At 43.8% G+C, this 27,634-nt stretch overlaps 1 pseudogene; it reads right to left on the reverse strand.

Moving 5' to 3' along the window:
- Positions 1–1,054: 1,054 nt before the first annotated feature.
- The window catches only part of LOC132370197 (zeta-crystallin-like), a 104,842-nt pseudogene continuing 78,262 nt past the window's right edge, over positions 1,055–27,634 (reverse strand).

Consider the following 27,634-nt stretch of genomic DNA (forward strand, 5'->3'; position numbering starts at 1 on the left):
AAGCCACAATTGTGAAGACCTAGAATTTCCAAACGGCCCTTCCTTCTTGTATTACCAGCCTTCCCCTGACCTTCAACCAGCTGATCATTGGATGGTGAAGAAGCAGGTGCTGGGTCATGAAGCCTGTTCATTCATTCATTCATTCATTCATCCATTCAACTACTCATTTATTCATAACTATTTCTTGAGTGCCTATTATGTACTGAGAATAGAATGCTGAGCATAAAAGTACACCTATATCTTGTCTTCATGGAGCTCACAGTTTGGGAATGGGATGGGAGCACACACATTAACCACATGGCCATAGCCATGATTAGGGCTGTGATGTGTATTCGGGGAAGGCTGCTGGTGACACCTGATCTGAGATTTGAAGGAACCATTGGAGGAAATGGGGGAGGGGGGAGAGGAATTGGAGAGAAGATTCAAAAGAACGTCAGGTGCAAAGACCCTACAGATGGAAGAACATTTTTGGAACACGGACAAGCAAGATCAAGAAAGTGCACTTGCTATCTGGTGGGACGCTTAGGCTGGGGACACACTGGTCCCCACGGAGAGCCAAGCACTCGGGCAGGAGTCAGCCAACTCAAGTTCTAGTCCTGGTCCCGGTGATGGTCAGTTCTTTCTTGGACCTCAGTTTTCCAGCTCTAAAATGGGACAGAGACCCTTCTTGTAGCCCGATGGTGAGGATAAGAAGTACAGTCAATCTGTCGTTGCCACCCGATGGGCCGAGCAGCTGCGTCGGTGCCAACCCCCCTCTCCTACGGACACGGGCCGGAGTTGGGGTTCGGAGCTGCGATCCAGGGCTAGCAACCGGCCGCCACAGCGGGCTCGAGGTCGTCCCCTCCGCCGCCGCTGGCCCGCAACATATGCGCGAAGGAAAGTGCTACGAACGCCAAAAGGCTGCCCTCCCCCGCCCCCCGCCGGCGCCATCTGCTCTGCAGCGCTAGCCCCGGCCCCGCGAACCGCGGCAGCTGTGCGCCCACCCTCGGCCGCTCTGCGCGTCGGGACCCACGCCCCGGCCGCGCCTAGGACAGCGCTCGCCCCGAGCACAGCGCTAGCCCTGGACTGCGGGGCGCCGGGCGCGGGGCCGCTCCGAAAAGGGGCCTCCGGTAAAGCCTGTCAGCCAGTCCAGGTACATTTCGCCTTTGCTGGAGCTTCCGGTTCGTCTTTTGGACACGCCCTGCATGGGCAGACCAGAAAAGCAGTAATACCTGGCTCGGGAGGTATTACCCAGATAAGCCTGGGTTCTAATATTGACCCTAAAGTTAACTAGCTGTGTGCTGTTGGGCAAGTCACTTTACCTCTCCCCCGGCCTCTGTTTTGTCTTCTGCAAAATGGGTGTAATAACATCTATCCCCTAGGATTGCTAGAAGGGTTAAAGAGGAAGTTACAAGTAAAGTGTTCAGCGCAATGCTCTACACGTACGTGAAACTTAACTGCTAACTATTAATTTTACTCAAAGCCTTCCTTTCTGGGGCTTTATGGTTACTTGCTGGATTTCTGTAGCTTCTTAAAATTTCAGCTTGCTGCTGCATCTCTACTCTCTCACCCTCTTCTTCAAGCATGGATGAAGAGGCGGAAGGATGCCGCTGATCTTTGGAATATTTCCCACCAGTGATCTGTCAGGGAATTGGCGATTCCTGGATTCCCTAACGTCTCCTGACCTTGAATGAGACTCCGTTTGCAACTGTCTTTCCGTGATTGCCCAGAAACACTCTTTTGTATAAAGTGCACCAAAGGACCATCCCAAAGAGTGGCTGTTAAGACGGCCGAGTGATAACTAAAGATGGACGGACATCAGGGAAACAGAAAATGAGGAAACTCAATTCCTGAGGGGCTGCATTCATTACATTAAAAGTGGATCATTCCTAGATTCTTATCTAATGCAAAGGTTATCAGAAGGCATGGGTTTTAGTCAAAATTCTGACACTTACTAGCTATGTTGCCAGGCACTGTGCTAGACTGCGGGATGATAAAAGCAAACAAAACCTAGACCCTGTCCTCAGGAGTTTACAGTCTAGTGAGAATCAGACAAACGTGGATGCCTTGGTGGAGAGGGCTATAGGGCCCCAATGAGAGGCTTGTCAACATTCTAGGGGTTTAGGGGAAGTCACTGAGCCTCACTGGGCCTCATTTCTCCCAACCTGAGCCTTGGGGCTAAAAATACCCTCTTATAATTAGTAGCAGCTAATCTTTTCTTCACCACTGGAACCTAACCTCTTACCCCATACCCCTAAAGTACAGCTCATTCTGCCCTCCTTCAGCATCTAAGCAGCTGCCACAATCCTCGAAGACTGATAGGAAGAAAACACGAGAAAACACAATATACAGAAAACACCAGAGATGTGTGTTGTTGTTACGAACACCGATGTCAAAGGTCACCCGCTATGCTCCACGGTGCTTTGGGTGCTAAATGCTGTGAATGGATGATGAGGATGGGGGCAGGGAGAAGGTGAAGGGGAGGGGGAGACGTGGTAGTGGAAGAGAGGGATTTTCGGCTCATGGAAGAGTTGGGTCATACAAGGCCCCCTCAATCATCTGATTGCTTTTAACAAATGTGTGATTTAACAAACGTCCATTAAGCGAATGCTCTGTGCCAGACAGTGAACAGACCTAAGCCCCTGCTCTCAGGAACTTAGTGGGAGTGCAGAGTGCAATCAGGTAACTAAACAGTATGGTTGGTGGTAAGTGACCTGAAGAAGACAGAAGAATAAAGGGCCAAGGAGGGACGGTGAGTGCTGAAATACATGGCATCTGAGCACATTAATCCTGATATTCAGAGAACCTTTGGTCTGAATCTAACTGTTCTTTTGGAGGGAAGCAAATCATTAATAGCTAACTCTAAGTAATATGTTCAATTCACCCCAACTTTACTGAAATGATCTTATCTTAGATTTTATAGGCAAAATGAACATTTAAAAATACCCTTAATCTTATTCAGATTCAACAAACGCAACATGTTAATAGACTATATACTTCCGAAGTCTTTGCTATGCATATACTATATATTTTGTTTGAAAGGGATCATAGTGTGTTGTAATAATATCCCATGAAAACCTTTCCTTACTGTTAGACATGTTTCAGCAACATCATTGTATCTGTGTATCATAATTTAATCAATTGATTTATGATTGAGCACTTAAGTGGGTGGTATCCCATTTCTCACTAGTTTAAACAATGCCACAAAGAACTTCTAAATATTTACTCACATCCTTAATTAATTTCATGTTCACTGGGCCATTATCTTCCTGGGGACTTTGGAATTCTCTCCGGCAACAGAGGAGCAGAGAAATAAGATGGTGTTTCTGACAGGGAGGTGGTGTCATTGGGCAGGGGAGGCGGTGGGGGGGAGGAAGGCAACTCCCTGAAAAACAAGGAGCCCACTGCCTTAAATTTGGGGGCTGCTTGCAGTTTAAGTCTAGCACCCAGGATTGCTTTGCACTGGGAAGAGCCAATCATTTTTATGTGTCAAGTAGCTCATTGTCTTTATTGTTGCTTATCTAATACAGTTTAAAGGACCCAGAAGGTCTACCACTTACAGTTAGTGTGATCTGGAGCAATTGCTCAAGGTCCTCCTTCAGGAACTGGTGATGATAATACCTGTCTTAAAGGGTTATTGAAAGGAGTAAATGCAATGTGCATGAACCTGCCTATGCCAGAGCAGGAGGATGCTTTATTAACAATAGATGGTAAATGCCAGGACTTTCTCTAAGCATTTTGCATATTTAATCCTCAAGAGAGCTCGGTGGGTAGATATCATCATTCCCATTTTATAGATTTGGAAATCAAGGCTAGAGTGGCTAACTCATCTGTTCAAGAAATAGAACTGGTATTCGCCCCCAGGTCCATTGGAATTCAAAGCCTGTGCCTTAAAACAAAAGCAAAAAACACTCCATTCTGCCTCCCCAGCTGTATGTAACTTGGGTAACCATTTCAACCCAGATATTCCATTAGCATTTTAGTGCCCAAATCCCCACAACCCCAAACTTCTACTAACTCAGGTTGGAAGTCCAAGCCCCTTGAAGGATCCTCCTCCCCTGATATTCCTGGACCTCTACCAAGGACTGAAATGAATTTGTCCAGATTGATGCTTGCTGTCATGTCTAGCTAAGCTGGTTTTCTAGAACTTCTGTCCACAAGAGGCCCACCATGAGCTGGAATGTCCCAATGCCATCTTGTGGCAACAGATCTCTGGCAATGTCTTTTTTTTTTTTTTTTTTCCGGCTTTATTGAGGTATAATTGACAAAATTGTAAGGTATTTTAAAAGTACAATATGATGATATGATATATGTATATACTGTGAAATGACTGCCCCCGCCAAGTTAATTAACACATTTATTACCTCACACAGTTACCCTTTTTGTTGTTGTTGGTGGTGGTGGTGAGAACATTGTATTCCTCTCTGGCAATGTCTTGACGTCAAGGAGCAGGAATCCCGCTGTTGCCCAACCCCCATACTGTAGATTTCTCGCCAGTTCCCTTACTTGTAAAATGAGCAAGATTGTCCTTCACTTGGTATACGTTCATTTGGGGAAGGTGGAGATACACAGTAGGTAGGACCCTAAATGTCCCACAGCTTAGTAACACAACTCCTTTATTGTGACTCAAGCTTTGCCTTGAAACCGAGCAGGACTGTGCAGGAACTTCTTGGGTGTATGAGGCATCCCCACACCATGTCCCCCATCTCTTGAAGTAAAAGGCTTTGCTTCAGGCCTCCCCGTGTCTCAAAAGGCTGGCTCAAGAATTAATGATTAGAAAAATGTGAACATGCAGTAACAAAGAAGAGCTATTGGGGGCTTCCCTGGTGGCGCAGTGGTTGAGAATCTGCCTGCCAATGCAGGGGACACGGGTTCGAGCCCTGGTCCGGGAAGATCCCACATGCCGCGGAGCAACTAGGCCCGTGAGCCACAACTACTTAGCCTGCGCGTCTGGAGCCTGTGCTCCGCAACAGAGAGAGGCCGCGACAGTGAAGAGGCCCGCGCACCGCGATGAAGAGTGGCCCCCACTTGCCGCAGCTAGAGAAAGCCCTCGCACAGAAACGAAGACCCAACACACCCAAAAATAAATAAATAAATTTATTAAAAAAAAAAAAAAAAAAAAAAGAATAGCTATTGGGCTAGGAAAGTGGTAACAATTTAAACAATAGATCAGCCATACAGCAGAGTCACAGAACCTTTAGTTCCTCCCCGAAGGACATAGATAATAATGTCTGATGCATATTCCTAAATTATTTGTACAGAAACCAGACTCCCACCAGATGGAAACTGCTGACCACAGGCACATATGTAGACCTCAGATGGCTTGGGAACAGAAGGTTGATGATGTTGACTTCCAAAACATCACACTGTTACCTCACCAGCAACCAATCAGAATGTCCATGAGCTGATCAGGCACCCTGCAACACACACCACTAATGTTGCCTTTAAAAACCCTTCCCTGAAAGCCATCGGGGAGTTCGGGTCTTTCTCTGGCCAATGACGTTTTCAAGAGATGAGCTGGAGATGGTATGGCTAAGTTAGGATGAGAATCCCCCAACAAGGGGTCTCAAGCACTATAGAGTTTAGGGAGATCCTTTTCATAGTATGCTTCTCATCACTCTTCTCTCAAGGAACAGACATTCTGCCAAGGTGGGTAAATCAGGATGAGTTCTGATGTCATCAGCTACCTTGAAACCATCAGTCCCTCTGATCTCTAAGCCATTTGCTGAGTATGACTCCATCTAGCAAGATTTAGTCAGCCAACAACTATTTATCAAATGCCTACTATCTGTCAGGCGCTATTCCTCTATTCCAGGAATGAGGGATGCAGTAGTAAAGAACATAGAGTTTCTCAGACAAGGAGCCTGGAGACACCAGCTTTCCTTAGGAAGGATCTTTTTTCAAGACCCCCACTCTTTTCTGGTAATTTGGCTTTCATCAGAGCCCTGGGAAATCCATCAGATATATCTATGTATGTCCTAATCCCAACTGGGGACAAAATTCCAGTCCTTTCTCTCAAAAGCACCTTGACTCTCACTATACTTGACTTAAAGTCATGGATTCTGGAGCCATACTGCCTGCTCCTCTCTAGTTATGACCTCGGTCAAGCTACTTAACATTTCATGCCTTAGTTACCTGATTTGCAAAATGGGGTAATAATAACAGTCAACACTATCAAGTGCTTACCATATTCCAGGCACTATTCCAAGTGCTTTAGATTTATTAACCCAAGATCCTCACAACAATTCTATGACATAGGCACTATTAATTCCCCACTTTACAGACAGGAAGCTGAGCCACAGAGGTGTCAAGTAATTGGCAACTGTGGAACAAATGTTATGAGTTTGTTTATCTAAATGAGTGGCATAAAAAGTGGTCAGTGGATTGTTACTGTTCTTACTGATCATAATTTTAAATGAAAAATGTAGGCAAATCTCAACTACAAGGAAAAGCTCATAGAAAAATCTAGAAGGAAACATATTAGAACACTAATAGTGGTTGCCGCAGAATAGTGAGATGATTATAGGTGACATTTTTCATACTTCTTTAGATGTTTATAAAAGCGTTCCAAATACTTTACCATGAGTATATATTGCTTTCACATTCAGAAAAAAAAATCCTGGAATCCTGGGAGAAAATAAATCGGGACACTCTCTCCTTTGGCCCAGTATTTTCATGGGACACTTCCTGTTGGCACTGGTGACAACACTCTTCTCCCTGAGGGTGCTGGGCCCAGCGGAGGCTCCCAAGGCCATCTGACTTGGTGACCCCCCTTCCCAGGGGCCGGAGGGGGCTCAGGCAACATCTGCTTCCCCAGTGAATTACAGATCCCATTACTCACTTAGCTTCATTATATCTTTAATTATGACCTTTTAGTCTGAGTGGAAAAGAAGTATAATTTTACTTTAAGAGATATGCCAGGCCTACGCTCCCAACATTTCTAGGTTTCATGGAAATTGCAGGGATCATAGAAATTTAACCTGATAATTACTTCAATATTTCAAGGCACACAATTTTACTCTCTTAGAATAATTATGGGTTGTTGTTTTTTCTCCCAAATTCTTTTATTTCTCCATTATTACAGGTCATGTTCATTTCTGTTGTGTATGCTTAGAGACATAGGAGAATTCAGGGCATCCTTATATACTCGAGTCCGTAGTACCCTATTGTTAAAATGTGGTCCTCTTTTATTTTCTCCCAGTATTATTTCTCTCAGACTGTAAGTTTTATGTGGGCAAGGAAAACATGTTTCGTTTCACTCAACTTCCAGTGCCTAAAATGGAACTTAGCACATAGTAGGCATGCGATAAGTATTTGTTGAATGAATACCTGAACGAATATATCTTGAAGCGATTATACTGCAGGCACACACCTCAGAGATATTGCAGGTTCAGTTCCAGACCACCGCAGTAAAGCTAGTCACAAAAATTTTTTGGTTTCCCAATGCATATAAAAGTTATGTTTACCCTATACTGTAGTCTATTAAGTGTGCAATAACATTATGCCTAAAAAATATGTACATATCTTACTTAAAAATACTTTATTGCTAAAAAATGCTAACCTTCACCTGACAATGCAGGATTGCCACAAACTTTCAATTTATAAAAACTGAAATATCTGCAAAGCACAGTAAACTGAAGCACAATAAAACAAGGTATGCCTGTAGTTGCATTTGTATATGATAAGGCAATCTTGATGTCATCAAACTCATGTTGAGTGCCTACACTGGAAAGGCAGCATAGATCCACCACGCCATAGTGAAACCCTTGGAGCCAGACATGTTTCAGAATTCAGGATTTCCATATTTTATAAAGTATATCTTATCTAAACCCCCAGCAATGACTGAGTCAGCACCCCATGATTAAAGAGCAAATGGCTCTATTTTGCCGTGAAAATGTATGAATATACGCATTAAGTGGGACAAATAAAAACTATACACAATTTCAAGTCAGTTTAGGTAATTTTTTGGTGCTAAATAAATCAGGTCATGTCCAGTTCTGCTGTCAAATGAGTTAGAAGAACGTTTTGTTCTTAGGAGTTTGGCATTGCAAGTAGGGACCTGGGGACCTATACAACTCAGTGCTTAAAAGTGTGGGCTTTAGAGCTGGCATTGCTTCATCTGCGCCCACCACTTATTAGCTATAATCTTGGACAAATCATTTACATTGTTTGTCTTCAGTTTTCTTATCTATAAGTGAGAGTGATAACACAGACTTTCACACAGAGTTGTCATGAAGATTTAAAAGAGTTAATACATACATATCTGACCCACAGTAAGTGCTCAATAAATACTAGCTATTAACATATTACCTCATTTCATGATGCAAACAAACACTTTGTGAGACATATATTATTTGGGTCATATGACAGACAAAGAAACAGAAAGCTGGGCAGGTTAAGAACCTGGCCCAAAGTTACACAATGGGAAACGGACAGGGCAAGGATTTGAAACTTCAACTACAGTATCCTGTGCATTACACCAGCTCACCTAAATTCTTGTATCCATTCATGATTCCTTTTGTTAGCTGTTACTCTCTGCTTTCCCCCTCCAGCACAGAATTTTTGAGGAAAAAAATAAAAGCCCAGGAAAATTGGAAGGTGTTTAGACACACATTTTATTCCCTCCCTCTTCTCTCTCCTTCTTTCTCTCTCTTTCTGTTGAAAAGCAAGAGGCAAAAGAACTTGGCACCATTTCCATCATGTCGATTCTTCTGGGTTTCTCAAATGTTGTGATCCCTGGAAAGCTGGGATTCATGCTTACCTCCACTCTTCATTAAGGCAGCCGTGGCCGGGAGCTCAGGAAGGCAGGCTGCTGGTGCAGTGGGTGGGCGTGCTGAATAACACCCGAACCACAGCTGGGGCTGCCCTTGTCAGAGTGCCAGCCTGCCTTACGCAGTCTGTTCTTGCCTGCTACCTGGCCCTCGCCCATCTGCTGCAGAATTCATAAAGTGCTGAAGATCACAAACATCTGAACCTATTATAGGTAACATACTTCAATTACATTCTGATTGTGGGTTTGGCTTCCCCCAAGCTTGGTTTATAATCGTGCAAGGATCAGATTCTTCCTACAAAAAAGGCACTAATCTCTAGGTAGTTCTGTCCTCTGGAGTGTGCTTAAGAAGAAGCCATTCTCCTCTATGCTGCTTGCTTTGTGTCATTCAGTTGCCCGGCAAAGGGTACCCACAGATGTAAAGAAAAGGTGAGAGAGAGAGAGAGCAGACTTAAAGCCCTCTCATAGGAACTTACCATGGTTGTATATTGATCTGTTGTTTGCTTTCTCTATTATGGAACAAATGATTTGTTAGTTGAAATGATCTTCATTCTCCTGAGGGTTATCTGTCCTGGTTGTTGGCTTACATCATGCACGCTGACCGCTCTTCCAAGGACATCAAAGAATAAACTGCCCATATGTCCTCAGTCTACTGCTCCCATGTGTCCCTGCCTTGTCCCTCCCAGGGAGTTCTGGACAGCACTCCTGGGGATGGCACCCGAGCTAGGGCAGACCACAGGTTGGTCCAATTAGAAGCCTGGTGAGGAGGACAACTCAGACTGAAGCTACTTTCACTTCTGTTTCCTACTGAACTTGCAAAGAAGCTGTTGAAATATACACACCAATGCCCAGCTGAGCCATATTAGAACAAGAAGCAAAGGGAAAAACCAGTAATACCAGTGCTGTCCTTATTTAAAATGTTGATATTTTGTACACCATGAAATATTTGCATTATTTTTGATTTTTCAAAAATATTGCATTAAAACCTGAGTTTTGGACTTCCCTGGTGGTGCAGTGGTTAAGAATCTGCCTGCCAACGCAGGGGACATGGGTTCGAGCCCTGGTCCGGGAAGATTCCACATGCTGAGGAGCAACTAAGCCTGTGTGACACAACTACTGAGCCTGTGCTCTAGAGCCCACGAGCCACAACTACTGAGCCCGCATGCCACAACTACTGAGGCCCGTGCGCCTAGAGCCCATGCTCCACAACAAGAGAAACCACCGCAATGAGAAGCCCGTGCACCGCAACAAACAGTAGCCCTCAATCGCCGCAAAAAAAGAAAGCCCGTGCACAGTAACGAAGACCCAATGTAGCCAAAAATAAATAAATAAATAAATGTATTTCTTTAAGAAAAAAAAAAAAACCTGAGTTTTGTGTCACTCCTAAGGGACTTAGGTTTAGGTGCCAAATCACTGAGGGGTGAGGAAGCTGGGGTATTTATGCACCAACTCTTGCGCCTCATTGGTTGAAGGCTGCTCAGGGAGCATTAACTAAGTCTGTGGCACTCCCAGCCTGTCCCGTGTGCAGATTAGACAGGCACCATCAGCATCAGCTACAATGTCCATCTTGGACCAATCACTGTGGCCAGAGACGTATGATTGGCAGTCCTTTCCAAAAACTATATGGTTTGAAGAAGTATTGCCCAAAATTGTATTCTGAGCTGCCCTGTGACTCATGAACACCCTCCATAGCCCTCTCTTGGATGTCATGGGCCGGTACATTCCTAATTTTTCTCAAGAAGGTTTAAGTTGCATCTTTGTCACCTAAAACCAGAGTCCTGACTCCTGCAGGTGGATGGCTGAGAACCTTGTGGGTCTCCCAGCTTGTGGGGGCTGGTGCAAAAAAGGGATTGGGGGGCCAGTGGAGGGTTGCTATGCTTGGAGCATCTTCTGGGCTCTACCTCTTCAACTTGTTGGGGGAGGCTGGGGAAAAACTGGGGGGCTCCAAGGTCACTCACACCAATCAGGACTAAGGATAGCAACAACCCAAGATTTGCATGGTACTTTATAGTTCCAAATCATGTTCACTCCTATTTTTTTTCCCTCACAAAGTCTTAGAGGTGCCGGCAAGCTAAGTTATAGGATTCCCATTTCACAGATGAGTAAACTGAGGCTTCAAGAGGCCAGTGGCCCATTCATAGCTTAGTGGTAGCAGAGCACTTTGTCTTTTGCCTCACCAGACTCACACCAACAGAGACCCAGAACAACTGGGCCAATCTTAAAGCAGAGTATTTTCCTTTTCTTAAATTAATGCAAACTTTATTGGTACAGTTCCATGAATTCTGCAAGGAGTAACAAGTGATCGTTGGTGCTTCTCAGTAACAGGGACCTTGTCTTTGTCACCTGCACATCCACAGCTCCAGCACAGTTCCTGGCAGGTACTTTGTCCATGTTTGTTGAATTGGATCAATACTGAGGAAGGAACAGCTCAGAAAATTTGCATCACTAGAAGATACTGGAACATTTAGAGGCAAGACTAGAATGGTAAGAACAGTCACACCGTCCATTTATTGAACATATACCGTGCCATATGCTTGATATACACATCATCTGTTCAGCAACCACAGGAAATAAACGTTGTTCTCCCTGTTTTATAGACCAGGAAGGTGAGGTTCAGAAAGATGAAAGATCTCACCCTGTGGCAGGGTTGGAATGGAAACCCAAGTCTGCCCGATTCCCAACCCATGTTCCTAAACCACATGTGCTCTGTCAACTCAGAAGCTACACTAAGTCATACTGCAGTTCAATGTAACAGGCTCGATAGATTGCTCTGGTCTTACTTAAGGAGTTTCTTTTCCCCTCCTGCCCTCCAGGAGGTCTCAGGGTTATTTCACACGTTTGCATACAAAATCTACAGCAAAATGGGAGGAAGAGAAGTGCCAGAAGTTCTGGAGTTAGAGCATGTTGGAGGCATTTTGGGAATGTTTGGAAGAAGGGTGTCTAAGAGAGCATGAGATGTGAGGTGACTAGGATAAGGAAAAGGGGGTACAAGAGTCTTTCTGGGGGTGTTTATGAATTAGATTCCCATTGAATCAGTAGGCATTACAATTATTTTTAGCTCATTTGGAAGATGTATCTTTTTTTTTTTTTTTAATTTTATTTATGGCTGTGTTGGGTCTTCGTTTCTGTGCGAGGGCTTTCTCTAGTTACGGCAAGCGGGGGCCACTCTTCGTCGCGGTGCGCGGGCCTCTCACCATCGCGGCCTTTCCCGCTGCGGAGCACAGGTTCCAGACGCGCAGGCTCAGTAGTTGTGGCTCACGGGCCCAGTTGCTCCGCAGCACGTGGGATCCTCCCAGACCAGGGCTCGATCCCGTGCCCCCTACATTGGCAGACAGACTCCCAACCACTGCGCCACCAGGGAAGCCCTGGAAGATGTATCTTTAAATGCCACATTGCTCTGGATTAAAGCACACGCGTTAATGGGGTGTCGTAGGAAGGTGAGCTGAGCTGACCTAGAGTACTCGAGGCAGAGGCTGGGGATGTTGGTGAGGAGATCCCGACCTTGACGGAGGAGGGCTGGACCACCACACCTTTCTAACTTTATCTCTGAATCTCCCACCCTGGCTGAGCGTGGAGGCAGCCCCACCATTTTGCTCCTTCCTGCCACATGTTGTTCCTCTCCTGCCTTATCAAACGTTAATCAGTCCTCACCTCCCACCCCATCTTAATTATTTGCAATGATCCGTGAGAGACACACAAACCACTCTGCAGCTTGAAATCCCCCCATCAGGCAAATATGAAATTATTCACATTTTTCTTGCAGATTTTTCAGGAAGCAAGTTGGTGATGAAATGACTCTCAAATGCCTTCACCATTTTACGCTGGGGATCTTGCCCTTCCCCTTAATGTGTGTGTATCTTCATGCCTCAGCTATGCTGAGTATTCTCCTGGCGTGTTTATGTTTATTTTGGAAGCAAAATGTGTTTACAAAATCAGTTAAAAAGTGTTAATGATCAGTTTCCAGAATACTAATGTGAATCCAAATTACTTTCACATGAATCAAGACAAATTTTAAAGATGCCATCTGATCATAAACTGTTTTAAATTTGCGTTACAAGTAGCGCATCAAATCTGAACATATGCCTTTTTTTAAAAAGAGCAGTTTAAAATAACCAATCGTTGGCATAAAGAAGTGCAGAGCAAAAATGTATCCCCTTAGGAGGAAAAAAGTCAAATTTGGGGCATTCACATGGGGGAAGGTACTAGGGGACATGCATCTCAACTACCCAGAGGAAAAATATTGTTTGTAATTGTCAGAAATACGATTGAGCTATGAAACTTACATGATTTTCATCTGTCTTGTTTGCTATTATTTCTCCTGTGTCTAGAACAGACTTGGCACATTGTAGCACTCAACAATATTTGCAGTATAAATGAACGAATAAAATCAGCTATTAAATTATAAAATTTAATCTGGGATTTTATGTTCTCCGAGCCAATATAAACATTATGAAGTTCATGGCAAGGTAGAATAAAAAATGAGAGCCATGCCATAGAGAAACTACCAATTCCATATTCAGATAATATGCCCCCTTCTGGTGCCCATCTGCCCCATGTGGTTTACCCAGTAAAATTGTTCCTGGCATTTCTGATAGCCTGAGACACGGGGACTGTGTGGGACTTTGCAGAGTCACAACTGCTGTCCATCTGAATTTACCTGTTTGTACTTTTTCAGGGGTTTCTTTACTACCCATGATGGAGATGGAGATCTGTGAGGTGCCCTTGAGCCACTTCTGGGCTGTTAGAAGGCATCTTCTCCAGGCTCAGATGATTTACGGCAGTGGTTTCCCAGGGTTTCCTGGGGGTGTGGTGAGAAGAAGACAGGACAGGGCAGGGGGGAGAAAGCAAGGCTGGACTGCCTATTGGAGAGACTTCCACCTCCTGCCCTAGCAACCCCGGCTTGCTTTGATTTGCATACTAGATTGCAAAGTAAGATTTTGTTTGCTGAAAGTCTTCAGGTGCAATTTAATAAAAAGGAGGGGGGAAGTTTAAGACATTTATCTACAAAGCCAAAGGAGCTGGTAAAAGGTGAGTCGAGGGATTAGGATAGAACTCCCCAAGGAACTGCCTGACTCTGAGTTAATTATGCGTGTGTTCATCTGGTGCCTCTGTAGAAACCATATGGCTTCAGATCCTCTAAGCCATTTTGCAAAAACTCTCTACCTTGGAATATGTTTACATCATGGGCTTGTTTTCAGCTCAGAGGGCCGTGTAGAAGTGGGGGAAATTTGACTTCTATGTTGCCCAGTGTATTCAATGTCCCCCTTTCAGGACTGCCAAGGGCTCTTTGGCTCTTGGCCCCCAGAGCAGAATCAAATAAGTCCATTCATAAGTAATTTCAAGAGAGCACAAGTCTGTGCTTAAAGGGACAAATAGTGGTTTCAGAGAAAGAAGGAAGCCAAGGGGTTTGCCAGTTGGGATAAAATGGTGACTGAGAAGCCTGGAGGATGGGGAACTCTTCCTGAAAGCCTGGGAACCAGGACCTGCTCCCCATCCTCAACTCATCACCTAGACCCAGGCAGGAAAGACCTAGCTGGATGCCAGAGTGACCCAACTGTCCCTCCACAATGCTCTAAGGCCAGAGTAATATGAGAGGAAACAGCTTTGGACACATGCTGTCTTAAATCATATCCCATCTCTGCATGAGCTCTGTGACCCTGAGGTTCTCCGGTCACCCTTCTGCACTGGTGGTTTTCTTCACCTGTAAAAATGTGGTGAAAATGCTTACCTTTCACTGAGTTATTCCAAAAATTGGAGCTGAGATCTGGAAAGTTTTCAACACGTAGTAGGTACTCAATAAATCAAAGCTATTATCATTCTATTCTACTGTCTCCACCCTGCTTTGAAAGGACTTACTTCTAGTGAAGCTTACTTCTAGTGTGGAGACATTTTGGTTTTTAAGTAAAATCTACACTGTGTTAGATGGGATATGTGCTTTAAGGAAAAGAAAGCAGGAAAGAGGGATCAAGAGTGCTAGTGGGGGAGATTTGAAGGGAAGCCCCATTTGTAGTCGTAAGAATCAGAAAGAGTTTCTTTCTCAAACTCCCTCTTCCTACTTCACCAAAGAGATTTTACTTCCAAATAAGTACAAACAGGAAGAGGAAGCAGAGCCTGGAAGACATTCATTCACAAATGCTGTCCTACAGAGATATCTGGGATGTTGCCATGACGTGGGACTTGTGGTCTTGAGTTTTAGTCCTAGTGTGACATTTGCAAAGAGAAATCTTGATTGGGTCACTGCACCTTCCTTTGACTTTCTTTACCTGTATATTGGAGATAATAATCTCTGCCTCATGTTTGTGAGCCAGAGAGGCTTTCTCATCTGCTGGACTCTCAGATTAATAAGCAAGGGTCAAGGTGTGGCCATGGAAAGCTGCTATCCCAGGAGGCAAAACTATAGAAAATATAAAGGAAATAGTCCACCCCTCCTTCTTCCCGTACACACACTCTGTCTCTCTTACTCTCTAAAGTAGTCAGGAAACTGTAGGTGTCTTCCTCAGAAATGAAAGGCACCCCAAGGCAAAGGGAAGATACTTGCACTGAGATGGTCCAGTAGAAGCCCCTCCATCAGGGATAGCTGACTCGCCATGTCCCCTAATGGTGCTGCCTTGATTTGTGGATTTAAGCATGTCCAGGCTCCGAAGGACCGTTGACTAGTTGCAAGTTGCTGACAAGTGAATGCTTGGTCCTGAGCTGTATATATTTACTGTACCATATAAATAATAAACACTAATAACTCACTTCATCCCTCACAATTTCCCCAACCATTTCCTGGCCATTTCAGGACCTTTCATCACATACCAAATTGTGTGGCTGACTTTTATTGCTGACTTCCCACGCAGGATGAGAAATCATTGTTGCCTCATAAATAGCTAGCATCGTTTTTTTCTCTCATTGAAAAGTTACTGCAATTTAACCTAAATTTCCAGCAACCAGAAAGTGTTTAAATAAATCATCCTCCATCCATTTGATGAAATTACACAACCATTAAGAATCATGATTTTGAAAGCTATTCAACAATACAGGGGGAAAAAGCATATATCGTAATGTTAGGTGAAAAAAAGCAATGCAGAAAATCATATGTCCAGCCTGATCTAATTTTGCCCAAGAATTTCTATGTAGATTTATGAGTGTGCATTAAAGAGATGGCGAGAAAATGCTTGAAATGTTATTTCTGAGTGGGATGTTTCTGGTGAATTTTATTTCTTGCATTTTTCAAATTTTCCGCAGTGAACTTTTAGAACCTAAAAAAAGGGTTATTTCTTTATTTAAAATTTTATTTTTAAATAACATTTTAATGAATTTATTTTAAAATGCTATTTCTTTGTTTAAAACATTTCAAGTTGTTATATGAATACATATAATAATAAAAACACCAGCACAGCTGTCTGCCTGACAGACAGTTGCCAAATGGGGGTGTGATCGGAGGAATTCATGGTTGGCAGCTTCCATGAAATCAGTGCGATAAGGTTGACTCTTGTTTAGAAGCTCCTACTCAGGATCTTTGTTTTGTTTTTTCCCCTCTCTAAATATGAAGAATTCTATTCACATACATACACAGCCCTACATATATAGACATATGAAGTGTATTTTCTGTGCTCAGATTTACATCCACCTAAGACATTACCCAATGAAAGCTCCATCAGTCACAGAAACTACTGCTGGGGAAGAAGGGACAATTTTATTTAGCTAATTTTTAACAAACCTCAAACATTCCCCACATTTCCTGAAGCCTGGAGGGAGAATAATCAAGTCAAGCCCCATTGACTAGGAGAATAGTGAACTGTGGAAAATGATTTCTCAGTGCTCCACGGGGCCACAGCTCCATTTAAATAACATGTTCATTATTCAGATGCTCAGCCTTCTTACAGCAGCTGTTGGCCTGCCCTGGGGTTGCCCCAGCTTCTGGGGACTCTGCAGCCTCCTGCGCTAGCCTCTCGCCTGTCCACGACACAGTGCAGCCCCAGGCACCACCGCAGTAGATCCTTATAACAGCAAAGAGAGGTTATAAGCAGTTAACTATTGTTTTCATTTTACAGATGAGGAAACCGAGTCTCTGATGGATGGTGTCCCTTGCCAGGGTCACACAGCCAGTCAGGAAAAGCTGTACCTAGGTATTCTCACTCCAAGACCATTGCCATTTCTGATATCTGAAAACATCTCATGTGCCAAAACTTCCCTCCACTGGTCCATTTTTAGAAGATATGATTCTGACCAGCTAGCCTACATTAAGATGGATCTTTAAAAACAGACTGCAAACAAACAAACAGAAACAATAACACCAAAAACAAAAAAAGAGAGACAAATTGCCTGGAAAAATTAAATAAAATATAAAAACAGACTGCAGATTCTGATTTCGGGCAACTTACTTTGAGTGGCACCCAACTTCTTGTGCAATCAATGTTGGACAACGTTTGGTGGTAGAGTAAAAAAGAAAACAACAAAAATGAACAAAAAGCTAATTTTTTATTGAACGCCCACTATATGCTATGCACTATTCTAAACACTTTACATGTTTCAACTCTTTTCATCTTTACCACAATCCTATGATGTAGGCACTATTATTATCCCCATTTTACAGATGAAGAAACTGAATAACAAGGTTACACAGCCAGTCCTGAGAAGATGGAACAGGAGCTTTGAGGTGTCTAAATGTGAAACAGGCAAAAAGGCGAACAGAGCTGAGTTCAAACCTCAGCTCAGCCACTTCCTAGCTCTGTGACCTTGGGCAATAAACTTAACCTCTCTGAGCTTCAAAGCTCTCATTTGTTATAGAAGGATTGTAAAATCTGGCTCACATAATTGCTGTAATAGTTTGATGGGATAATGCGAGTAAAATTCTAGTATCACACTGAGCACTTAGTAGATGCTCAATGAGTTGTAGCTCTTTTTGGTCTCCTTTTCTTTTACCTCTTTCTCCTCACCTCTCATTCTTCTTTGCTGATTCTGCTGATGGTTTTGAACAGAGAAGAAGGCTCATTCATTTCTTCAACAAACTTCTCAGTGCCAAGCATTCTTCTGGATGAAAGGGACAGAGTTTGGCACAACCAACACAGGCCCTCCTAGAGACTCACAGCCCCACATGGAAACCACCAGTGAGAAGGCCCCAGGTGCTGCCACCTTTGGATGAGGCAGGTCTGCTTTGCTCTTCCCTTTACCTGTCTACTTCCTACCAGCATTTGAGTTTATGACTCTCATCTAAGGTGACATCAATCAAGAATTTTCAATGACTCTGCAGACACTGTTGGGTTACCCCTGGTTGGGCCTGATTTTTGGAGAGGTTTTAGTTGCAAAGCTCAAAACCAACAAAGTTTATATTTATTCTTTGCTGAGGATGCCTAGACCCCAAAAGAACAAACCCAAGGTTGTCCCAAAAGACTAATAAATGAACTGGTTGTCATTAGCTATTTCATTAATTTATTCATAAGTCACCTGTCTAACATTTATCTAACTGTGATAGATTCTAGGCACATGCAAGGTGCTGGGAATGTGTTTTGATGGATCAAACTTTGTCCCTGACCTCAAAGAGTTCATGGTTGAGCAGAGATGCAAGCTGGTAAGATATCACTGCAACATAATGTAAAACAGAGTCTGGGTATAGGGCGCAGATGGAGAACTACAGGAGATGAGGCTAAAGAGATAGACAAGATTCAGACCACACGAGGTCTCATTGACCCTACTAAGGAATACAACTTTCTCCTGAGGCAGAGAGACACCACTGAAGGGTCTGAATAGGAAATGACTCATCAACTCCAAATTCATCGTCCTTCTGTAGCCAGTGAATTACTTTTCAAAAGCACTAGAAGGGGACTTAGAAACCATCGCATCAGAGGTTAGCAAACAGGATTCATCTGATGAGTTAATTCTGATCAGAAGGTAGCAGCTGTCTGTGTTGAAAAGGATTCTGAGGCCAAGTCCAGGCTCAGTAAAGCCATGATTGATTCATGATGTGTGCCATTGACAAAGAAAGGAGAAGTGGTGTCTTCTTATTTGCCTCCCTAATAGCACAACCATCATTTTTTCAAATGAGGAAACTGATCTGCACAAGGTTACAACAGTTAGTTGGTACCAGAGCTAGGCCTAGACCTCAGGTCTCCTAGTTAGAGCAGGGAACCCGTTCTCTGTCTCACAAGTACCACCTTCACACTCTTCCTTTGTGCCTGCAAAGCAGGAAGCCTGTTTCCCATGACAACCAGACTCCATGCCTTGTAGGGTAGCAACACCATTCACCCAGAAAGTACTAAAGTAATAGGGGGAGTGCTTCAGTTATCTCATGCTGTGTAACAAAGAACCCCAAACGTAATGGCTTAAAATCATTCATTATTGTCCTGATTCTGTGAGCTGACTGAACTCAGCCTGGCGGTTCCTCTGCTCCTCTGGCTTGAGGATCGCTCACACAGTTGCCATCAGATGGCAAGTGGGGCTGGAGTTCTGTGGAGATTCAGCTGGGTTGGAATGTGCAAATGGCTTCCTCACTCATATGTCTGGCACCTTGATGCCCCCTCATGTGTGTTCTCTCTCCATGAGGAGTCATCCTCTAGGACCTCTCCAGGTGGACCCTCCCCAGCAGGGTAGCTGGACTTCTCACATGGTAAGACCACACAAGTGGGAGCTGCGAGGCTTTCTTAAGGTCAGAAATTGGCACAGTGCCATTCCCATCACATCCTATTGGTGAAAGCAAGTCACAGGTACAATCCAGGTTCCTGGGAGCGTGGGAGAGGATCTCACGAGGGTATGAACACCAAGTCTCCTGGTCACGGGGGCCAGCTTGGGAGACAAGGTACCACCAGAATGAAAACAACGGAAATTCAGCCCGGGTCTCAGTTGCTCTACCGGGGAGCAGGCCACCCAACCCAGGCCCTTCAGGATGCTGGCTTCCATCTCTGGAGAGTGATCCAGAGGGGACAAAGCTCAAGCCCAAGCAATGACTGTTTCCTTCCTCTGGCTTTTCTCCTCCTCTCCTCTCAGACTTCTCTGGGATGTACTTCTTCTCTCCCTTGTGGTGGAGTTTGAATGATGGCAACTCTAACTGGCAATCAGACAGTGATTGGCATGGGACCCAGCTCTTCATTATGTTGAAAATCATTGTGCCAATCTAAGGGAAACTATGCGGGATTGTTTGTAATTGATGGCAAATTCTTTTTGCCAAGAGTGGCAGACCCTTCCATCAGCACAAGGTGTGCTTGCTCCTGGCCCCCCTTTCTCTCCAGGGCTCATAGGTCTCTAAGCTTTTTTTTTTCCCTCCATAAAAAATATCCAAATTGACAATAGAAAAAAAACTTGATAATGAATAGTGTTGGGAAGAGATTGACTGTTTATAATTACAAATTCTTCAAAACCAACTCTGCTGATCTTCCAGGATAGTGAGACTTAAAAAAAAAAAAATTTAAAAAAACTAAAGCAAAAAAAAAAAAAAATCAAAACAGTGAAAAGGAACAACTTCAGGACATTTAGGAAATACTTTTATTCCATTCATAGATTTGAACCTAAGTGATTCCTCTATTTCTCACATGCGCAATACTTAAATCTCTCGTGTCCATCCTATGTTTGGAATATTCACAAGTGTATTGTTCTCAGAAGTGCGCTGGGAGTGATTTTAATAAAGAGAAAAGTGCTTGGATTCTAAGATACTGAGAATTCTCCGTTTTAACCAAATATTTTTCAAACTCGAGCAGGCCAATGAGAGAAATGTACTGCCCTCTGTTGGACGGAGTTAGCAAAGTCAGCCAGGAGCCTTCAGGAGAAAGACTCCTTCAGGGGTCTTTTAACTGAGGTGACACAGGTCTCCCATTTAAGTGTAGTCCAAGAAAAGCAGAAGTTAAAACGTTAGACACGCTCACAAAAAAAGATTTGCATTTCTACACTCTATCCAGTTTCAGGGTTTCCAGTTTTCAGTTTTGACAAAGAGAAAAATGTCAGAAATTGTAAAATGCAGGTTTGGGGGAAAGATGTGAGTTAATAAATATGTTAAATTGGAGAACTGGGAATAGAACTATTTTTTTCCTAAGCGTACCCAACACAGAAATGACTCAACTGACCTCACTAAGATGCTGTGTCCTGTGATGATATTACTTTGCAGAGTTTTAGAGAATCAGTCATATTGCCACTATCTCCTTCAGCAATATGGCCACTTACTACACTTAAATGATGCTCTCCCCTACAAATATCCACGGCTATTATTGTTTTCTACTGTCCAGGTCACCTATGGAACATAAAGAAAAGCAAACCTGGGCTTTGTCTCTCCTGAAGGAACAATCAGCTCATTGAGAATTTTTGATATTTTGACTCAAGGGAAGAGAAGAGGCTATTTTTGTTCACTCACAGGCAGCCAGAGCTGCTCAGAGCAATACAGATTCAGCTATGTTCTACTTTTCCTTCTTTTCAAAATTAGAGCACCATTTCCCCAAACACTTGTTACCGTTGGGGTCTTGCTTTAAAAATATTTTGAGAGAAATGGAATTATATTAAAAAGGGTGGGTGAGGGGAAGGATTACAGAAAAGAAATTTTTCAGTGTGTGAAGGATCTTGACATTTCATAAAATTGGAAACTGAGCAAAAAAAAAAAAGGTAATTCATCACTCTGACTCAGTACCTTCCAATTCTAAGAATCTACCCACAGAAAGACTCACAGAAATGCCTGAACTTAGCTACAAGGAGGTCCACTGAAGCATTGCTTGTGATGAAAGCAAATGAGAAACACCAAAATATCTTGAACAGAGAGCTGGTAGATTACATGGAATTTACACAGTGGAATACTATGCAGCCACTAAAACAGCAAGGAAGTTCTCTCTGGGCTGATGTGGAAAGCTCACCATGATAGGGTAAGTTATTAACTTAACCTTGTGAATAACACAAGTTGAAGAACAGAACTACTGCCTGTTTTCCATTTCTGTAAATAAAATTATATTGTTATTATAGTTTACTCTTAAAAATAAACCTGGAAGAATGTACACCAGCCCATTAACAATGAAAATCTCTAGGGGTTGGGGACTTCCCTGGTGGCACAGTGGTTAAGAATGTGCCTGCCAATGCAGGGGACACGAGTTCAAGCCCTGGTCCGGGAGGATACCACATGCCGCGGAGCAACTAAGCCCGTGCACCACAACTACTGAGCCTGCGCTCTAGAGCCCGCAAGCCACAACTATTGAAGCCCGCGTGCCTAGAGAAGCCACCGCAATGAGAAGCCCGCGCACCACAATGAAGAGTAGCCCCCACTCGCCACAACTAGAGAAAGCCTGGGCGCAACAATGAAGACCCAACGCAGCCAAAAAAAAAAAATCTCTAGGGGTTGGGATTATAAACGGTTGTTACTTCTTAAATTTAACCCATATGGTTGTGCATTTCTACCCTTGACATATGTTACTTTTGTTATCAGAAAATACAGTCCGTTTTTAAAACTAGATAGGTTTGTTTTCCTTTCAGCAGAATACTGTCAGAAGCTACCCATTCATATGTAGGAAGCACTTCCTATTAACTCTCTAATGATGGAATTAAATTGCTCAAGCAAATCACAAAAAGAAACATCAGATGAAATACATAATGTAAATGCTCACTGTCTGACATATAACAAACTGGTGCTCAATAAATGTTTGCTGAATGATGAAATAAATAAGTGAATGAATGCAGAGCTTTTTTCCATTGTGCACTTATTTGCCACCTGTTTTTTTAAATTATCTATAAGTAAATATGTTCCTTTTGAATAATATCTCCAGTAGATTTCTCTGTTTACAGAATTCATTTTTTTCTCTTATACATCCTCAGAAACTAAAATGCTCAGGCAGTGGGGAGTGGGCCATAAAAAAACAAGGTTTTAACATGAGGGAAAAGGGATTTTCACAAACCACCAAAGTGCTACTTCTCTTGGAAGAAGTGCACCCTGGATTTTTTCCAGCTGAATTCTGCAACAAAACCCAAGGAAAATGAACATTAATCTTTTATGAGCTAAGCCCCCAAACGAACAGGCTTTGAGCTCAACCCTAATTAGGTTGCATCTCAATACAGAGAATCCTTAACGAATAAGGACACGTAACAACACGAGCGAGCTCTCTGCTGGGACTGACTCAGAAATGAAGGGGCCGCCCAGGCCACACTCAACTGCTCTTGTGCATTAGGGATTCCTGACTTTACCTGGAAAATGCATGGTCATCTTGGATGGAAAGCAAATGGAGTTTCCTCTAACTGAAATTCTTGGCCACCTGGCCATTCTTGGCCTCCATGGCTATCTGGGGGTCTGTGGATAAATGAGAAGAAAGGGCAAGAAGCAGGGCTCTTAGAGTGAGTTTGAGCAAGTCAGGAAGGTTGCTCTGTGCCCAGCAGAGCAGCCAACACTGGCTGTGCTCAGAAACAAGATAAGCCACAGATGCGTTATGTGCTTGATGTGAGAGGCGCAGTGGAGTCTGAGACCCCTGGGTTCAAATCTCAGCTCGGCCACTTTCTTGTCCTGTGACCTGGGATGAGTTACTTAGCCTCTCTGGGCCATTGTTTCTTCATCTGTAAAATGGGGATAGAGGTACCGCATGGTTGGGAGGATTAAATGAAATGAACTAAGCAGCTCTCAGCTTGTTAATTGCTAATACAGACTTTATGTCTCCAACGTAGCCTCCCCAGCCCCGTTCTATCATACAGCTTCCCCATTCTCTCATTCACTCTGAAAAACAACAGTGTAAGGTAAGTGTAATGATCCCCACATGACAGTCGAGGAACCTGGAAGTCGGAGAGATGAGGTCATTTGTCCACAGTGAGAGAACAAGGGAGCAGCAAGGCTAAGGTTTCTGCTCAAGTCTGCCTATCCCAAATCATGTGCTGACTGCAGGAATGTGAGTAAACCGGGCTGATGTCAAAGACGAAAGAATTACTAATGTTTGACATCTCAGAATCAGGGAACTCCAGATCCCAGGACCCTTATGCATGCATGCTCCAGGGTCACCAGAGAGAGGCCTCAGGATGGGCTGTGACTGCGCAGTTTTGGTGGAGGGGGTGGGGAGTGCCCTTCCCAGGGCAGGTGGGCCACTGCATTCGGCTGCAGTTCAAGGCAGCTGTGCTGGCACCTGGTGTTGGCACCTGGCGGACTGCTCCAGGCCTGTGGGGGACTTGTGGCCGAGACAGAAACCCACATCACCTCATTTGTCAGCACTGGTTCTGTCTTCAGCCAGGGCACTCTCCAAACCCACCCAATTCTCTTCCCCATGTTCACATGTTGGGATAGTCCTTGATCTCCATGACACAATGGTTCCAGTATCCTCCCCAATCTTCCTCAGGAGCTGCTCCCACCCCACCCACCCTGCCAGGCCTTAGCTTCCCTGCAGTGGACACGAGCTTCCTCATAGATCCTCTGATGGCATTTATTTGGCTTATAATAAACCCCTTGCCGCAAACCTTGCTGTCCCACATTTGTCCAGCATCTCTCTGCTGCCCAAGAATGCCTTATCCGATTACTATAATTAACTGGTACCATGCTAGAAAGCTGAGCCAGAATTAGAACTCTTGGGTGAAGAAGATTTGCCAAGGGTTACAAGGCATGAGAATTGGAGTGGATAGAACTTGGCACTTGAAACCTCTTCCCTCCACATAGAACTTATTCTAGAAACTCATTAACTCTGAGCAGTGTAGTCACATTTCCGGAAAAAGCTGGGTATGGGGAATCCATTTGGATTTTTACAATCTTGCTCTTTCAATTGCCAGAATGTTTCCTCTTCCTCTTCTTACTGTCAAAATTTGCTGCATTATGTAATACTATGATTATTTATTGTAACATATTGCCATTATATTTCTGTTAGCTAACGTTTATTGTGCATCTATTATGTGCCCAACACTGTTCTAAATATTTTACACACTACATCTTATTTAAGCGTCACAAACAATTTGGAGAAGGGTAATAGTATGGTTATCTCTATTTTGTGGATGTGGACAGAAAACTCAGAGCATTAACCATTCTGGCTGCCCCTGTATGCATTAATGTTTGAGAACCTCTGGCCTAAAGCACTTTGTTGATCTAGAAGGGGAGAGATGACATGCAGCCGGGAGAATCAAAGTGAGAAGGTGAGAAATGAACTGGTTGGAGGAGAAGAGAGAGAAATATGGGAGAAAAACTTCCTAGGCAGAGGGAACAGCATGAGAGATGGCTCAGAGACAGAAAAGTACATACAGCAGTGAGTACAACAGTGCCTGGCATATAGGAGGTCCTAGAAATGCTTGTTGAATTGCTAGTTTGACCTCAGCAAGTGGGGCTCGGATGACAGTATGCAATATAGAAGCAGTTACATGAGGGGAAGGAAGGGGCAAAAGCCCCTGCTATACGTGCCAGTCACTCATCTAATTTTCTGAACAATCCAGTGAAGTAGCTTTCCCGTCTCTACTTTATAGGCAAGAAAACAGAGCTTCAGAGAAGTGGCTTGTCTAAGGAGGGTCAAAAGGCTAGAAAGTGGTAGAATCTGTGTTCAGGCCCAGCTCTGCCTGGCTTCACAGCTCTCTGTTCACCCTGCGCGCCACGCTGAGGAGGTAGGACCTGCCTCCCACTTCTGGCCTTCAGGACCTCCCTTCCAGGCTGACACAGAGTCTGGCTCAGACCTGCCTTGATTGGTGACACTTGTCTTCTTTAAGAAGCGACGGTTTTCCACCCTCTTGCCATTTTCTGCATGAGATGCAGCAGTGCCAAGGTTCTGGGTACCCGTCATCACAAGGGAGAAGGCTACAAGATGCCTTTGGGCAGGGAAGGAAGCACCCAGCTTTGAAGCACAGCTGAACTCAGCAGGGAAAGAGTTGTGTTGCACCAAGTGGAGCCCCAGATGGGGCCTCCAATGAGATCACCCCCAGCATCCCCGGCTGTCAATGCAACATCTGCTCCCAACATATTGGCCTGAGAATATTTCAGATCCACACCCCCAAATCCAGATGTGCTTGTGTCATGAACTCTATACACTCTGCTAGAAATTACTGAGGTCTGAAAAAGGAAATTAAGTACTCACTCAGGCACACACGGACCAGTGACCTGAAATATTCTGTGCACGGGCAAGGTTTGGGGTGCTCACATTTGGGACCCTGAATACCAGCTTCCACGCATCTACTGGCCCACCTTACCCTCACCAGAGGTCATATGTAAAGGGATTGATGTTTGCTGTCAGTTGAGTGCCAGTGAAAAGTTTATGAATGTGGAAATCGTCCTTTGCACAAGGGCCAGGCGCTGCTTTGTTTTGAATATTAGCAGATGGGTTGGAACGTCAGTGCAGTTTTCAAGCACTGCACTTCCAACAGGAGAGAAATCACGGATCAGGTCAACTAAGAAGTACTGCATTTCAGCCCTGGCTACACATATGGTCACTTGAGAAGCCTTGAAAACACCAGTGATTCAGCCCCAGTGGGAAGATCTGGACATGGGGCCCCAGCAACCATATTTTATTTAAAGTTCCCCAGTTGATTCCACTCCACAGCTAGTGCTGAGAACCTGTACTGTGGAATATACCTTCCTGGACTGCTACAAAGCAATCGCAAACAGGATGGGAAGATGAGAGAGGGGTGTAGGGGTCAAGGTCATTGCCTTTACCTCAGACAGTTGCAGGTAACTCTCAGCTCTTTCACAGACTAACATGTCACTCTGGACAAGGCATTTAATCTTTATGAGCCTGTTTCTTCATCTGTCAGTGGGGATAATGATACTTGATTGGGCTTGAGAATGCTTAAATAAGAAAATTTTGGTAAAGTGCTTTGCATGGTGCCTGACATATTGTAGGGATTCAGCCAATAGTAACCATGACTGTTACAGTTACTGCCACTAGAGGTGTGTGTCTGAAAAAACACAGTCTTTGAGAAGAACACTCCATGGGACAGTGGTCGCGTTTCTGAAGACACAGAAAGGAAGAGCCAAGAGAAACCCAAATTAGTCACCACAAACTCACCCTGAACTTTCTGCACACCTTAAGCAATGTCTCAGGCACTAACTTATGAAAGCTGCAAGTGGAAGGACCTAGAAGCTGTCTCCGTGCCTTTCCTAGCAACACAAGAGAAGCTGAAATCCCATGAGTTCTCTAAAAACAGTCACTTCTGGCAATGCTCACGGCTCCCTAATTGACTATGCTAAATATTATTCCTGATGCCCCCAAAGTGAGCTGTTATCTGATCACAACTTGGTAAATATTATGAAAGTTGTGGTTTCATTACCACAAAAATATCAGTGCTAACTTTTTCATTTATGCAAGAAGTAGCCAGAAAATCTCTGTGGTGAGAGCTTGAAAGCAATTACATCCTTGTTATTTAGAGGTTTGGCCAGATGTCAAGGGAGTTTATAGCCAAACCACTACTTTCGTGGTGTTTTGTCCCCCAAAGTAATCCAAAAATTAATGTACCAGAAGGAAATAATATGTTTGTATAGTACATTGTGACAGCTGAGGCTTTGCTCTTAGAGGAAATACCATGGAAATTCCTTTATCAATATAGAGGAATAGTGCATTTGGGAGTATTTTTTGACTTGGGGTAATAGGTTTTTCTTTGATCAATGATATTTCTGAAATGGCAGAAAGCAAAAAGAAAATTGGGGCGATACTATATGTCCCTGTATGTGTGTGTGTGTGTGTGTGTGTGTGTGTAGAGAGAGAGATGATAGAGATAGACAGATGATAGATAGATAGAGATAGATAGATAGATAAAATTGATAAACAGATATCCATATCAAAAATTAATTAATTAATGTGTTGACATCAGACAGAATAAATTGCTCCAAAACTCACCATAGCAGCCTTCTGTTGTATAGCTGTATAAAACCTCTGGGAGACAGAAGAAAGTTTGGCCTGTTCAAGTCCACTTGGATGCACCTGCTGGACTGAGCCCAATGAAGAAGAATTGACCAGGTGGTTCTGGAAATGATCCAGGTGACAGTTATTTCTAGAACCTATG

Source organism: Balaenoptera ricei, chromosome 8, assembly GCF_028023285.1.
Source record: "Balaenoptera ricei isolate mBalRic1 chromosome 8, mBalRic1.hap2, whole genome shotgun sequence".
Classification (NCBI taxonomy): domain Eukaryota; kingdom Metazoa; phylum Chordata; class Mammalia; order Artiodactyla; family Balaenopteridae; genus Balaenoptera; species Balaenoptera ricei.